Raw genomic sequence first — 14,967 nt, 5'->3', positions numbered from 1 at the left:
CATGGCCAACAGTATGGCTGTTCAACACATGTATAATAAATGTACTGATAAAAGATAATCACCATTTTGTCTTTTTCCTATTACTTTATCACAGGAGGGTTGGGATTCTTTTGTTTGTTTAGCAATAAACAATAATTACTCCAAGTGATATTCTGCTTCCTCTACTTATCCATTGTGTGAGAGTATAAACAAATATTACATATTTAGAACTATGCTTGTTATATCTTCCATGTGAATAGCGATTATTGGAATCATTGCATGTATTATAACTAGTGCAATCTAGCCACATTAAATTTAATGAACACTCACTATATACTAAGCATACAATAAGCACTAGAAAAGAATCAGTGAATATTCACTGTCAGCTCTTGTGGAGTTTGAAATCTAATGTGTAGTTAAAATTACCACAGTAAAATAGTATATATTTATGAACACTAGCTTGATGTCTGCCATTTACCTATATATTTTTATTAACTCTTTTTGACATAAGAGCTTTATTTCTGTTCTTCTGTTGGATAAAGAGAGGAACAAAAACAATATCTAAAATGCCTAATGCTACAAGACTTGTCATTTATAGGACTAGGATTTAAATGTGAACATTAAAACTTCATTTTCTACGGCATTATATCCCATGATATGCTGCTCACAAAAATGAGTTGATAGAGTTGTGCATGGAATATGACAAAGGCACTTCATTGAACAGTGACACTGAAACAAAATTTGACAAATGAGTGGAAGTTAACCAGGTGTGCTATAATATGAACACAATAGACAAAGCACTCTTTCCAATTGATGCACTCAATGAATATCTGATCAATGGAATTAATTCTAGAAAGCATTGCACTAGGTCATCTACAAGCTTCAATTAGTGATGACTTCAGGTTTTAAAAGGGATAAATTACCTCAAATGTACATAAAAAAAATAAAGGAAAGATTTATGAGGTCAAATGCAAGCTTGACGCTTGGATGAACTGAATGGAACAATGATTTGCATTTTTTACATTCTAATGAAGTCATGTTTCCCCATATGAGGCATAAGAACATGGTCAACAGCTACTTAAACTTTCTGTAAGACTACTGACTTGCATAGGAGCAACACTCTGGCAAAGCCATTCTTGCCATCCTTGGGCACAAAGAAAGATTCATGGTCCAGACACACATTGATGGACCTATGACTAAGCTCTAGTTAATCAGTAGTGGGAGGAAATGATCCAAGTTACAACCAAACCAGGCCTGTCAAAGCTTGCCTCTGCATCTTGCCACTTTTTCATGCTTGGGTGGGTGCAAAAACCTTGAAGGCCATGTATGTGTTAGAGTGAAGTTAGAAGCAAGAAAAGTGTGAATCAACCCAAATAGGATTTCTTTCAACCTATACATACATCTATTTTGCTAAGCAACTGAGATACCAGCGTTAATTTACTGCTGCAGTATATCCTAGACTATATTGATTAATTTAACTGGTTGACGAATGAAGTCACATAACTTTCAGTTGACTCGCTTGTATTGCTTGCCAATCCTTGAATGAAGCGCTATGTCCAACAACTTGAAAAAAAATGTACTTGTATGAGCTCAACTTGGGACCACCCAAAAATAGCCAAATGGAATTTTAAAGAAGTCATAATAGCCAAGAGAAATGAAAGGAATGATTTGTGTTCTCTATATAGCCTACATCCCAATGTGCCTCCAACTTGTCATACTGCAATTGATTTTACTAAATGTAGCTGTCCGTTTCTTAGAGAACTAGTGTTCTCTATCTGTATTCCATCAACATACCAGAAAGCATGGTCTTTCTGATAATACATCTGTGCTCTGTTTCCATGACATAAAGCCATCCAATATTTTTTTCTTTGGCTGAAATTTCCCTCTCACTAGAATCATATTTCATATCTAGGAGTTAATATTGCTCATTTCAGTCATCTTATTCAAATATAGGAAGGCTTTATGCACATTTCTTATTTTCTACTGACACTGTCATTGGACTTTGTTTTTATTAAACATTAATACATTTGTCTTCAGGAAAAATTAAATTTCATTCCTTGTAAATCCCATGGAAGCAGAAAGTTAAATCGAAGGGATTGTGATTGGTATTGTTTTTGAGGAAACCTCATCTACATCAGTCCTATTCGGGGACCAATTTTTATTGCAGAAAGTATCTTTACATTTAGAAGGTAAATAGGGAATGTCAAAATTAAAGTGCATTGAAAATTTCTATGCTTCTTTTTTACTGTGGGTTGTATAGTAAGATTAAAGAAATCCACAAAGTCCTTTGGGTTTGTCACTTTAAATTTCACACATCTCAGGGAAACTCCGCCTTCACAGTTTGGAACAAACTATTTCATGCTATAGTCTGGAATCTTTATTATCTATTCAATTTTTGTCTTTCATTCTCCAAAATTTTATTTGGTCTACATAATGGCATGGTGCTGTATACTTCAAAGTATTTCAAATTATTTGGAGTTTTGAATGTCTAGTTGTCCAGGATAGTAATGCAGCAAATAATTTATAGGAATTCAGAACAAACAAGAAAAGGATTTCAACCAGGATCAGAATTTTCTAAAGAAACTCCACGTTAGATAAGGAACTTAAAAATACATTGAAGTATCCAAGCATAACATTGGAAGTCATATAGTGGAGTTGCTTTTGAAAGATGTTAGCATCATATGAATGACTGTTTTTTATTAGTATAATTATAGTGCTTTAAAATGTATTATCAGTTTTCTAATCCCCAGCTTCTCTGTGCCATGACATTATCTGTCACATATTATCTAAAATTATGCCAAATGCTATAGTGAGTGCTCTATACCTATATGTAGTTTTGCTGTTCATGTAAATTCATTGAGTAATGAATTGTTATCATTTTCATGTATATATATAAATGCATGTACATAGGCATAAGGTACTCAAACTTTTAAATATTTAGAAAGTAAAAATAATGCAAAGAATCCCCTTTGTATTTATTAACTGTTCCAATTCTCTCCCTAAACACAATTCATCCTATACTTCTCATGATACTGACTCCTGTAATAAGAGTTTATTTGTTTTACAAAACATGTTTGTCATTTGGTGGCAGTTTCGTAAGGGTAATATTTAGGGTGCAGGTGGTATATGTTTCCAAGTGAGGAACATTCCACAAGAGCAGATGAACGCTCAAGATATAACTCCATGAACAAATTTCCCGATTTTCTCTTTAGAAGAAGTGCCGTTCTTTCTTGCCTGCCCTCTTGTCTGCTACGTGATAGCCTGTGATTACTTTTGCACCAATGCAGAACAAATTTGTCTTTGCCTTGTGGTGCAGAAACAAATGGGGATTTACCAGTTAGAAGTTTAAGTGTGTGCCCCGATTCCAAGTACCCAGCCTAACACAGAGGAAAAGCTCAACTAGTAATCTGAAGGAGTGAAAGGAAGTGTATGACACAGTGACAAAGTTTATTGCTAATTATTGCTAGTTTGTCTTCAGCATACTAATGAATGCAGATGAAAAGGCAGATTACTTCATGGAAAAGCTTAAGACAGTAAAATCAGCTCCAGCTAGATTAAATTTTAGGCATAAAAATGCAAAAAATTCCATTAATATTTCAAAGAATAATTTTTAGACATTTGAGAAATGACTTTGTAAACATGTTAAAAAGAAATGAAATATTTTAATATGTAAAGCAACATTATTCTGGTAATAAACTATATAAACTAAATTAAAAGACAAACAAAGCCAAGGAAATATTACAAAGAATGTTCTCAGGACTTCTATCAAACCCTAATAAGAAAGAAGAAAGAGGGAATAATGTAAGTTACAGAAAGAAATATATGAATACAAAATTACAATGCTCAATCTTAGGTGTTTAAGAACATTAAAATTCATACAAAATGAAACTTTTTTTTCTAAAAATAATTCGAAAATCATTTAGTTCTAACAATGCAAAATTGGCACCTTCATATGCCCATGATGTAAACTCAGATTCTTCTCATTGTTATATTAAAAAAAGAACTAGGAATGTTTCCAAAAGCTTTAGCAAAGTTGTATGATTTGTCTCATTATCTTAATTCTTAGAAATCCAAGCAAAGTGGGAAAAATTCTATCAGTTACACAGAAAAGATCTTATGCAAATTAAAAGCAAATTAAGTTAATGATTAAACAAATTCTAACGTAGCTCTAACATGGTACAATGTTTTCTTATTTGAGAATTCAAAACTATTCATTCAATTGGAAAATGTTCATTATTTAATACACTGCAGAGCATCCAATATAGTATACTAATTGTGAATTATAAACACATTTATTAAGCAAACATTCTGCAATTAATTCTGAAAGCAACCTTCTGATGTTTTATTTTGTTTGTTCTTTGTTATCCAAATTGTTCCCAATAATATTAACTGTGTAACACTTGAAATACTTTTAACAGTGCAAATAAAATAAAGTGCTTCAGTACTGCTTTAAAATGAAAACTACAGTAAAAGTAGCTATGGAGTTATTGTTAAAATGAAAAGGAGAAAGAGAGGGATAGCTTAGAAAACTGCAAAAAGTATACATTGCAGGAATGAAAACTCAAAGAAAGCTTAAGGCTATAACCAACTGGAGAAAAATCTCTCATGGGAGAAAGAAGTCAGATTTTGTCATAGGTGTGGGAAAATAGCTAATAAAAATAGACTTATGAAGCTACAAGAAATAGTTGATAAATGCTGAGGCAAATTTTAGAAAAATCAGAAATACATAAGCCGTGATACAGCATAAAAATCAGAAATAAATAAAAAATGTTATAGTAGAGAAGGTAGTTAGAGACACAGAAGCAGCATTTTGAGGCTCCAGAAAGATTTCCATATTATTTGGACTTGATTCCAGGAGAGAAGGAATTAGGGCTACTTTGCGAGAATGAAGGAATCTGCCAAGTGGAATACTCGTAACCATTTGTAAGAGCGATTATAAGGGAGTGGGGATGGTGGAATCAGGCAGTTAAATGTAAACAAATAAGACATGCTTGTAGTATTTTTTGTCACGCAAATGCATACATACATAATGGTTTTTATTTATAAATGTATTGCCTGTTTTTTTCTTTACATGGATGCACAGACTTGCATATATTTTCTAATTCATTATAGTAATATATATATACATATATATGTATACACATACACACACACGTACATATATATTCATCCATCTGTACCGAACAAGGGACTTTACAATGCAGTGATAATGGAGGAGGAGGAAGAGCAGATAGGGATGTGAAGACACAGACAAGGACCCCAGTGTTTGGAGACATGGGAAAAAAGTCTAACATTACAATTGTATGTATTCAATATAAATCAGTAAACCTTAACCAGGGTAACAAGAAGTAAGGGCAAAGAAATTACATCTAACTTAAACTGGTCGAGGAAATTACCCAGATGAAACTAGCCTCATGTTCACAGATGGTTTCAGTGAGATAATATGCATACTTGAAATCCAAATATTCTCATGAAAAGTGGCATATTGTTTTAAACCAATGGAACAAGCTGACATGTGCACATACAACAAGCACAAAGAAGACAACTGCAAGCTAGGAAGCAAGCCCTCACCAGAACTCAATCAACTGGCATCATCAACTCAAATTCTGCAGCTTCTAGAAATGTGAGGAATAATTGATATTTTACCCACTCAGGCTTTGGCGATTGGTTACAGCCACTACGAGCAAATAAAACAGGCAAAGACTGTGAGGACAGAGGCATCAGTAAATGTAGGACAGAGGAACTGGGGATGATTTGATAAACCAAAATGAAAACAAAGCAACATACACTGAATTTGGCATCCAAAGTTTTGGGTTAGTGATGTCAAAATATTTCATGTTAACCAGAGAGGTTGAAGATGAAGATGAAGTGGTGGCAAATTTTTGAAGAGTGGAGGAAATGAACATCAATCTGGTCTCTTCTTGATAACAGAGATGCACATTTTGTGAAGGAAATTATTCACAAACATTACTGAAACAAACTAGTCAAAGCACTAAAAAAGTTCTAGTTTTACTTTCAAACTGTTGGTGAATGCAACTAAATATAGTCAAGGTACATTGGCTTCCATGTTCACTGCAAACTCCAATCTGAAGATGTTCCAAATTTTGTCCATTTCTGACCAAAGTGATGCTGAATATATGACTCATTTATATAATTCAGTTATCAGCAAAACAGAATGGATGTTCAACTGCTCAATTTGAATATCACATGTAAACAACTGCGTTATCAGAGTTAGTACTTACTGATTGAATTTCAAGCTTATTTCTTTGTCATGCTGCCTTCTAAGTCCTATGTGATGTATTTCATTTGAAGCCATATTTATCTACATCTTATATTGTGGTTTAGGAACTCCTTTTTCTGCTCAGCATTGCAAAGTATAGATTAGCAATTTTTTGGTGATTCTATCTGGAAAATGTCTTTTTTTTTTCCTTTTCTATTCCACTGTCACATCGTACATAGACAATTGCAGTAGTCACCTATATCTTAAATCCCTCCCACCCTCTATACTGTTATATGCATGTGTGCATATGTGTGTGTATGTGTGCATGTGGGCATATGTCCATGGTCGTTGCTGTGTTGGTGGGGCCCCTTTATTTCATTTTATTTGTCTGGAAAAATTTGACACATAATTCAAGAAGGAAATCATTTCCTCTGTGACAGCTTCCTGAAACAACCATGACAAGAAAATCACTCAGTGACAGTGAAGTGCTGTAGATGATTCATCACAGCTTCTGAGAACAAAATATGCAGATTGCTTTACAATTAGACATGATTTAGATAGCCTGAAATCTTGTAAGGTACAATTAATCATACACTGGAAATGTACCCCACTCAAGGCCAAGTTTGCCAAGATTTCCCTTCTACATCTTCTGAGCTGCTTTTAGACAATGTCCCTACAATACTACAATAATGAGTTTCATTGCCATATCAGCCAATATATTTTAACACAGAAAGAATATCAATTTCTTTTTATGAAACCCCAGTTTCCATTCCAGTGTCTGATACGTCCCTTGCTTGCAGAAGGAAAGAATTGAGATATGAAGCAAAGAAAGCTCCCAACACAGGAAACCAGAGAAGGAAAGAATATTGCATATGGGTAACTCTAGGTTTAAGGCTATGGTAAAAAAAAAAAAAATCTAAGTAAATTGCTTCTGAGGTAGAATTGTAGGTTGAATTCATCAAATTTATATGGCTTCCACATTTTCAAAACCAGTGGTAATTGGAAATAGGGGGATGGGTGGAAAATATGATCAAGTTGAGGAGAGTAGGATGCCATCCTTCAAGCAGATGAATGACGAGAAAGATGGGAAAGACCATCTGAATAAATGAGCTACCAACACTCACTGTAAGCATGACGGAGATTAATAGCCTTTCTTTAATAACAGCCACCTAGCTTTCCGGGCTAAATGGAAGCAGCCATTTGACCATTTGTAAATGGAGACAAGCTGTGCTGCTGGCCACTTTTTCCCCTCAAAACACGTCCATGCAGCCGCAAATATTTTTCAGAGACAATGGCAAGATCCTTTGTCGAGACAAATACATAACAAGGAGGGTACATTCCATCACCACCACGCCCATCAATAAAAAGAATAGCTGACTAGAGATGACTGGGTTCTCATAGTAAAGAAAGCTCAGGATCAGTGCTCCTTGGGCTCTTTGAGTTTGGATACCTTGCTGATTTGTAGCTTCAACATTAGAGAACTGATTAAAGCTAATTTGTTTAATGGGATGTTGTGAAAACAAATGGATGAATATGAAGATCATTGAGCATGGGACCTGGCCAGTATTAGGTTCTCAATTAAGTGGTACAATGCCAATGCCGATAAACATGTTGTCATGGACACGATCAGCTCAAGAGGAGCCGGTTCTCTGATGACCTCAAGCTACATGTTCCTCCCACATGCCCTTGCGCAAACACATGCTTACCTGTGTTGCCAGGACCATCCAAGTTTCCGAGTATTTATGAGGACCAATTCATATCCCCGATCCACCGTTTTCACGGAAAGTTCAAAATTAACTCCGGAAGTCTGTCCTCTCTAAAAAGCTTACACATTCGCTGTTCTAGAACATTCCTCACATACTCTGTGCCTGACACAAAACTTAATACTTAACGAGCAAGAGTTCCTCCAATGCAGGGTGCAGTTTCTTTGGTTTCACCTTCCTCCCTTGGCCAGAAGAAGCTGGTCGTAGGAAAGGAAAGGAAAAAGTCACATTGTTTTTGTCATGTACTTTACAATGATTATTCAACTCTCAGTGTTTAAAGTAACAATTCAAAGAATCACAATCTTCTTTTTAAAGATTATTTCTGGTCTGCCTGACAGACCATTCATTTCCATAAGAAAGGCCTTGAAGTCAACCTGATTTCTTATTCAAAAGACATAAATAATTACCATTCTGGGAAGAGTTTCATAGCTTTTATTCTTCTTCCATAGCTTTAATTATTCTTTTATTTTTTATAGCTTTTATTCCTTTTCATGCAATCCCTGATTACTGATCACTACATCTGAGGTCACAGTATTAACAATAAATCAACTGTTGGTGTTGGATTTTCTGTCCTCTTAGGAAGTCATTCTCTGTGGAACTTCACGGGGCTCCTCACAGAGACACACAGCCCTTTCCCCCAAGCCTCTGTCACTGAGTCACACAATTCTTTGTGCCTGTGGATCCCTGATGAGAAAGCACAGGACAGGGCTTGTTACGTTACCAGGTTACATTTTCTCTCTGCTTTTGGGTTGGTGCTCAGGGTGTTCAAGAAACGCTGCTCACTTCCAAAGGGTTAGAGAGATTTCACACAAGGATTCTCCCCCCAGTTTTCTTTTTTGCATTATTATTATCTTTAAATTTGACAACCTGTGTTGCATGAGGAGCTAGGATCAATTGTACAGGGAATACAATGGAACACAGCAAAAGTGACAGATTTCATGCTATAAACAGAATGATCCATCCTGTCTCGCTACTGAGGTTCTCTCAGGCACACCTCATGGCAGCAGATGCTGACAGCACCTGCCATAAACTCAGATTTACACGCTTCTCTTGCAGGCTTTAACTGAAACTCTCCCCTCCATTTCTCAGCAAACATATTCCTCCAATCTCTCATTTCCAAACACTATGCCTTCCTTATTGCCTGTTTCAATCTAAAGACTCCAGCGTTGTTATTTTAAATATTGTATGGTGCTAAATTAATTTGATGACTAGGTGGGGACACCAACAAAGCAACGTTTCTGAGTTCATTCATAAAGATTTCAGACTAATCTACGAATGGAACATAAAATAGACCATCTCTCTGACTCAGATGTAGTTTTATGAATAAAAGGGGAGTGTTCTTCAGACAGTTAGAAGGGTGTTTGTTTGAAGCTCACGTTAGTTACCGTACAACATCACTGTATGTACCACTGAGCAGAGTGGGGAGAGACACGGTTAGGCATGAGATACCACACCAAAACTACAAAAATGACTTAAAGCTGTGGGAAATACAAGTGAAAGTTAAGTTTGTCTTAGTGTGACAAGTTTTTGAAATCCATGCAGTTCCTGCGTAATAGAACTTTCACAAGATCCCCGCATGTGAACTGTTTAAAATTAGAGTCCACCACGAGGGGGATTCCCTGGGAGGATAAGCTATTAAAAATAACAGAGGCTAAGCATTAGCACTGATGAAAAAAACGAATATGAATTGATGAGAGGAGGATTATTTTCATTGATTCACACACTACTGATTGGTTCCAATCATCAATGATGAGTTGTATAAAACGCAGGCAGAAACTAAAGTGGGCGTCAACGTCAAATAGGAAACTGACGATTCCCCATGCAAACAGCACTGGTTCGCTATTTCAATGCCAGGGCTATGAAAAAGAACTGAACTCCGCCTCTGCTGCTCTAGCAAAAATTATTTCCCCCACATGCTCCACCTTTTCACCTCAATTCAAGAGAAAATTCTCTTCTCAAAATGGAAAATTTCCACTTTGGGTGCACTGTTTTGTTCATTCTAAGGGTGAAATTAAAGGCTTTACTAATTTTAAGTTAATTTAGCTTTGCTTTAACTAGAAACTCAAGCATAAAACTTTCATCTAATTTTTTTAAACATCTTAAGTACTTTTCATTATGACCCTTATCTTAGGGAAAATGCCATTTGTCTTAATAAATTCTTGATTTAGCAGACCAATAAACTAATACATGGCAAGAATAAGCCACTTGAGCTCTACATGGTAGCCTACTGGCTAAAGTCCTTGCCTTACAAGAGCCGGGATCCCATATGGGCTCCAATTCTAGTCCTAGCAGCCCTGCTTCCCACCCAGCTCCCTTTTTGTGCCCTGGGAAGCAGTCAAGGACAGCTCATAGCCTTGGGACCTCGTAACCACATGGGAGACCAGGAAGAAACTCCTGGATCCTGGCTTCGGATTGGCTCAGCTCTGGCCTTTCCAGCTAGCTACTTGTGGTATGAATCAGTGGACGGAAGAACTTCCTCTCTCTCTTCCTATCTGTATATCTGACTTTCCAATAAAAATAAATAAATCTTAAAAGAATAAGCCACTTGCACAGGAACCAATAATATAATTATATTGGTATATCCTGACTTTCTTTATCACATAGCAATTTTACAAGACTTGAGGGTATTTAACACTTCAGCAAACAGAAGATATGTTTTGTTGAATACAACATTTTTATTTAATTGTTTTTATAAACAATATGAAAAACTTTTCCTATGGATAAGCAAAATAAGTTATTATGGGCTTAGTTCAGTCGTAAGATATAATTTCTTCTCTTTTTACCGTTTCTGTTCTATACTTTCACAATTTTATCACATCAACACAAATGATATAAATTATGGAAAACAGATGCTTTTTTCCGCTTATCTAATTTACTTGATGTTTAGTTATTTTAAGAAAACACTGCAGATGACTGAAATAATTAAAATCACTGAGAAAAGAAAATTCCAAAGATTAAATTTTTTGTATAAAAAGAACAAAAAATGGCAATAGGTGTGTGTATAAAAGCCTGGAAACCACAGGGGGCCATCAAGCTGACGTTACGAATAGATGAGTCCCCTCCTTCACACACTGTAAAAATGGCTCAGCAATGAGCTAAGTATCAGGAGGATTTTAAAACTCCAACCGCCAATACTAATTCACAACTGAGAAATGATGGGGCTGAACAGCTTTATTCTCCCCACTACTCATCCAGTTTGTCCTCCGTTCTCAACTCAGTTCATTCCAGTTCATGTAAACGATGAGGCACTCTGTGTTTTCTGCACTGAGATGCCACATCCTAGAGGGAGTAAGGAGCCATAGGGAAGCAGCAGATATCACCATCTGAGTAAAGTTCAGAATTCTTTTGTTATCTAATAGATCTGATTCTTGGGTAAATACAGATTGCCCAAAGGCTGCAAAGTGACTGAGCAGAATCTTGAACTCATGACCTTCTGTTTTCACTACTAAGTCCTCTTACACTGAAAGGATTGTCGACAGAGGAAAAACCTATACAGGAGATGTGCTGCCAGCAGGAAGAAAGCCATGTTATAGATGTTGGCTTTGTGAAAGTTCAGGTTAAGTCTGCCTATGACACTCATAGGCCATATTCAGATCCAACTGCCAGCTAAAGCCCTGGGAAGACAGTGGAAGATGGCCCAGATCTTATAGCACTGCCACCAACATGGGAGATCAGGAAGAAACTCCTGGCTTCAGTCTGGTCCAGTCCTTGTCATTGTGAGAAATAACCCAGCAGAGGGAAATCTCTCATTTCTCTACCTTTCTTTCAAATAAACAAAAAATCTGTTTATTTAACAAGCAATAATTTTATAAACACTTGTGCCTCTGAATTCTATCCCAGAAAAGCAGATTCATGATGCATGCATTTTTACAGCCTACAGTATAGTGCCTGATGGAATCTTGATACTCATTAAAACATTAAAATTTTGCAATATATAGACTTTATAGAGATTTTTATGTTATGCATTTGTACTACATTTTGCTTATACATATGCTATTTTTATTTACATTTTTACGCAATAAAAAGCACAAAAAGTCACCCACTTGTTCATATTTGCTACGTTAGCTGGTGATTGATGTGTTTTAAGAGGTATGACTTATTTTAGTGCTTTTTTAAAAAAGACTTATTTAGTTTTGTTGGAAAGTCAGATATATAGAGAGGAGGAGAGACAGAGAGGAAGATCTTCCATCTGCTGATTCACCCCTCAAGTGACTGCAATGACCAGAGAGCCAAACCAATCCAAAGCCAGGGGCCAGGAATTTCTTCTGTGTCTCCCACATGGGTGCAGGATCCCAAGGCTTTGGGTCACCCCCAACTGCTTTCCCAGGCCTCAAGCAGGGAGCTGGATGGGAAGCAGGCACCCATATATGATCCCAGTATGTTCAAGGCAAGATCTTTAGCCACTAGGTCACCGTGCCTGCCATATTTTAATGCTTTTAAATACTAACCAGATAAGCACCCCTCATAGTCCTAAAAGCTGGAGTATTTCTGAACCTCAGTTATAAAGCCTTCCAGGGCTGCACTCTGGGAGAGACAAACACAATTACAAGAGGTGCCCCTCTGCACCCTGCCTGTCCTCAAATGGGTTTTACATGCTTTACTAGTAATTAATTGGACATTTACTGCTCTCCAATTTCTCCGGACTTACTATCTGTTTCTGGGTTAAAGCAGATAATTAGATTCACAAAAGCAGTAGAGCTCTATTTCATCAGCTGTGCATCATCAGGGACTTGTATCTCTGGAAGAGAATTCAGATACCACCATAGCATTGCAGAACCTAAAATTATGTAGTGCATCTTTCCTGATTTTGCTCTTACCAAAATGAAAGAAACATGCATTCTTTTAAAAATTATTTTACTTATGATGCTGTTTACATAGTTGAGAACAATGTAACCCCTGTGGACCACTGATTAAGGTGGAAAGGGTCGAGGCATGGGGGAAAGTGGATGGGGCAAATGCTTTCATTGTTTTTCCTCTTGTGTCTAGGGAAGGGGGACAGGAAGGGAAGCCACCCCCAGCAGCCAAAACACATAAGTCCTCAGGGATGGGGGACAGCTCTTTGAGACCATCCTAGGAACCCCAATATGGAGAAAAATGTTGTGAAGGTATCGTTTAAGTGTTTGTCATAGTCTGATACATTGATGATTTCATTGTTCCAAGGTTGAGAAATCTTTCCAAGATCCACTGGCTGATAAATCCCACTTAACCAGATACTTGCTGTCCAAACCTGGCCAGGAGAGTTGTCCAATCTGTCCCATCCTCCATCCTCTGCCATGGTACTACATGTCCTCTGCAGGCCTCAATGAGCTGGCTGTCATGTCCCTCATACACATTTGGACATGCTGTCTACTGCACAGACATCAGCAACTGAGGAGTCCCAGTCCCAGTATGTGCATTCCAAAGTCAGAACACAAATCCTCTGATTTTCCCTGTGGTCAGAGTTTTGAGTTCAGGAGTACCCTAAGAAATCTCAGTTGAGGTGACCCCAGACCTGCTGCCTGTGTGCACTAATCAGTGCAGGTCTGGCTAAGTCCATCACCCTTAGCTTACAAACACTGGTAGTTGCAGTAGCCCAGTCAGTTCTGTCCCCAACTCCATCTTGTATGCAAACTATCATATGTTGTAGCCAAGCCTAACTCAACCTACAATATACTTCGCCCTCATGCATACCATTGGGAACTGCAACCTAGTCAGAATGACTCCCAATAACCCCCAGCTCCACTTCCTGTGCATTCCGGTATGTGCGGCAGATTGGTCTGATCTGTCCCACATCCCATCTGACTTTTGTAACTACCCATGGGTGAAGCAGCCTAGCTTACTATCCATCCAGTCCACACTTATGCTTGCAGGCACTACTGCCATGTCTAGCCAGGTCCACTCCCACCCCTGGTTCCGATGTTCACTAGCCAAGCAGAGAGGTGCCACAGTTTCCCTGCTAGGCTTATTCCCTGCCTCAGGTCTTACACTTTCCTGGTGATACTGTGGTCCAATCTGACATGATTTATACCCAGTCCTGGCATTTGCCAGTGGGTACTGCAGCAAAACCTTACCAGCCTACACGTACTCTGGCATTTTTAGTCCCAGCAGAGGTTGCAGCCTAGCTTAGCCCAGCTCTCCCTCAAATCTAGTTCACATGCCATCTGACAGGTGTTGTAGTCGTGCTCAGCCTGCTCTGTTTCTAGTCCCAGCTCTCACACTGACCTTGGGAGCAGTGGCCCAGCAGGGGAAGCCCTGCAGTCTTCTATCAGGCTTATTCAGGCCAGGGTCTTGTGTGTTCTGGTGGATTCTGTGGCCCAGAATGGCATGGTCCACCTAGCCTTGGCATTCACTGTCTGGATTGTCCATAGTTCTAGCAGTTGCTGGGGAGTGCTGCAGCCTAGGCCAACCTGGCCAGCCCCCAACCTGGCCCTAATGTGAACTGGCAGGTGTTGCAGCTCAACCTGGTGTGGCCTGGCTCTCACACCTGCCAGTGGAGGCTGTGAACAAGACCAGCCCAGCCCATACCCAGACCTGCCTGACCCATATATAAGCTGATAGGTTTTGTAATCCAGCCTAGGCTGGGCTGGTCCCTTTTCCATCAGTTTCCAGGTACTCATACAAAGTATTTAATTCTTGCTGCCATGAATTTCAGCTATCACAAAATATTTGCGAATAAGATACAATGAAGAATCAAAACTTTACATCACATCTGTCCTTCAGAGATCCTGGGATGAGCTTCTGTAAAAATTTGATTTTAGTACTTTTAGGGTAATGTTATCTTTATTATCCAGATCAAACATAGGTTGTTGTTTCCTCTATGTATACAAAGAAAAAAATAGTAATTTCTAGATGGAACCGACAATCTCCCCTCCTTTCTATCAACCAACGTCAAAGTGCTTATTCAATCAATTTTTGCTTTAGTTTACCAGCACTACTATGGATTTTTGTATCTCTAACATTACTAAGTGAGATAGAAAACACTTGAATACAAAGCAATGAAATACGGAAAGTGACCGCATATGCACT

Source organism: Ochotona curzoniae, unplaced genomic scaffold, assembly GCF_017591425.1.
Source record: "Ochotona curzoniae isolate NIBS_2020 unplaced genomic scaffold, NIBS_Ocur_1.0 contig_66, whole genome shotgun sequence".
NCBI lineage: Eukaryota > Metazoa > Chordata > Mammalia > Lagomorpha > Ochotonidae > Ochotona > Ochotona curzoniae.
The sequence above is the reverse complement of the archived record's forward strand: the minus strand, read 5'-3'. Positions refer to the sequence as shown.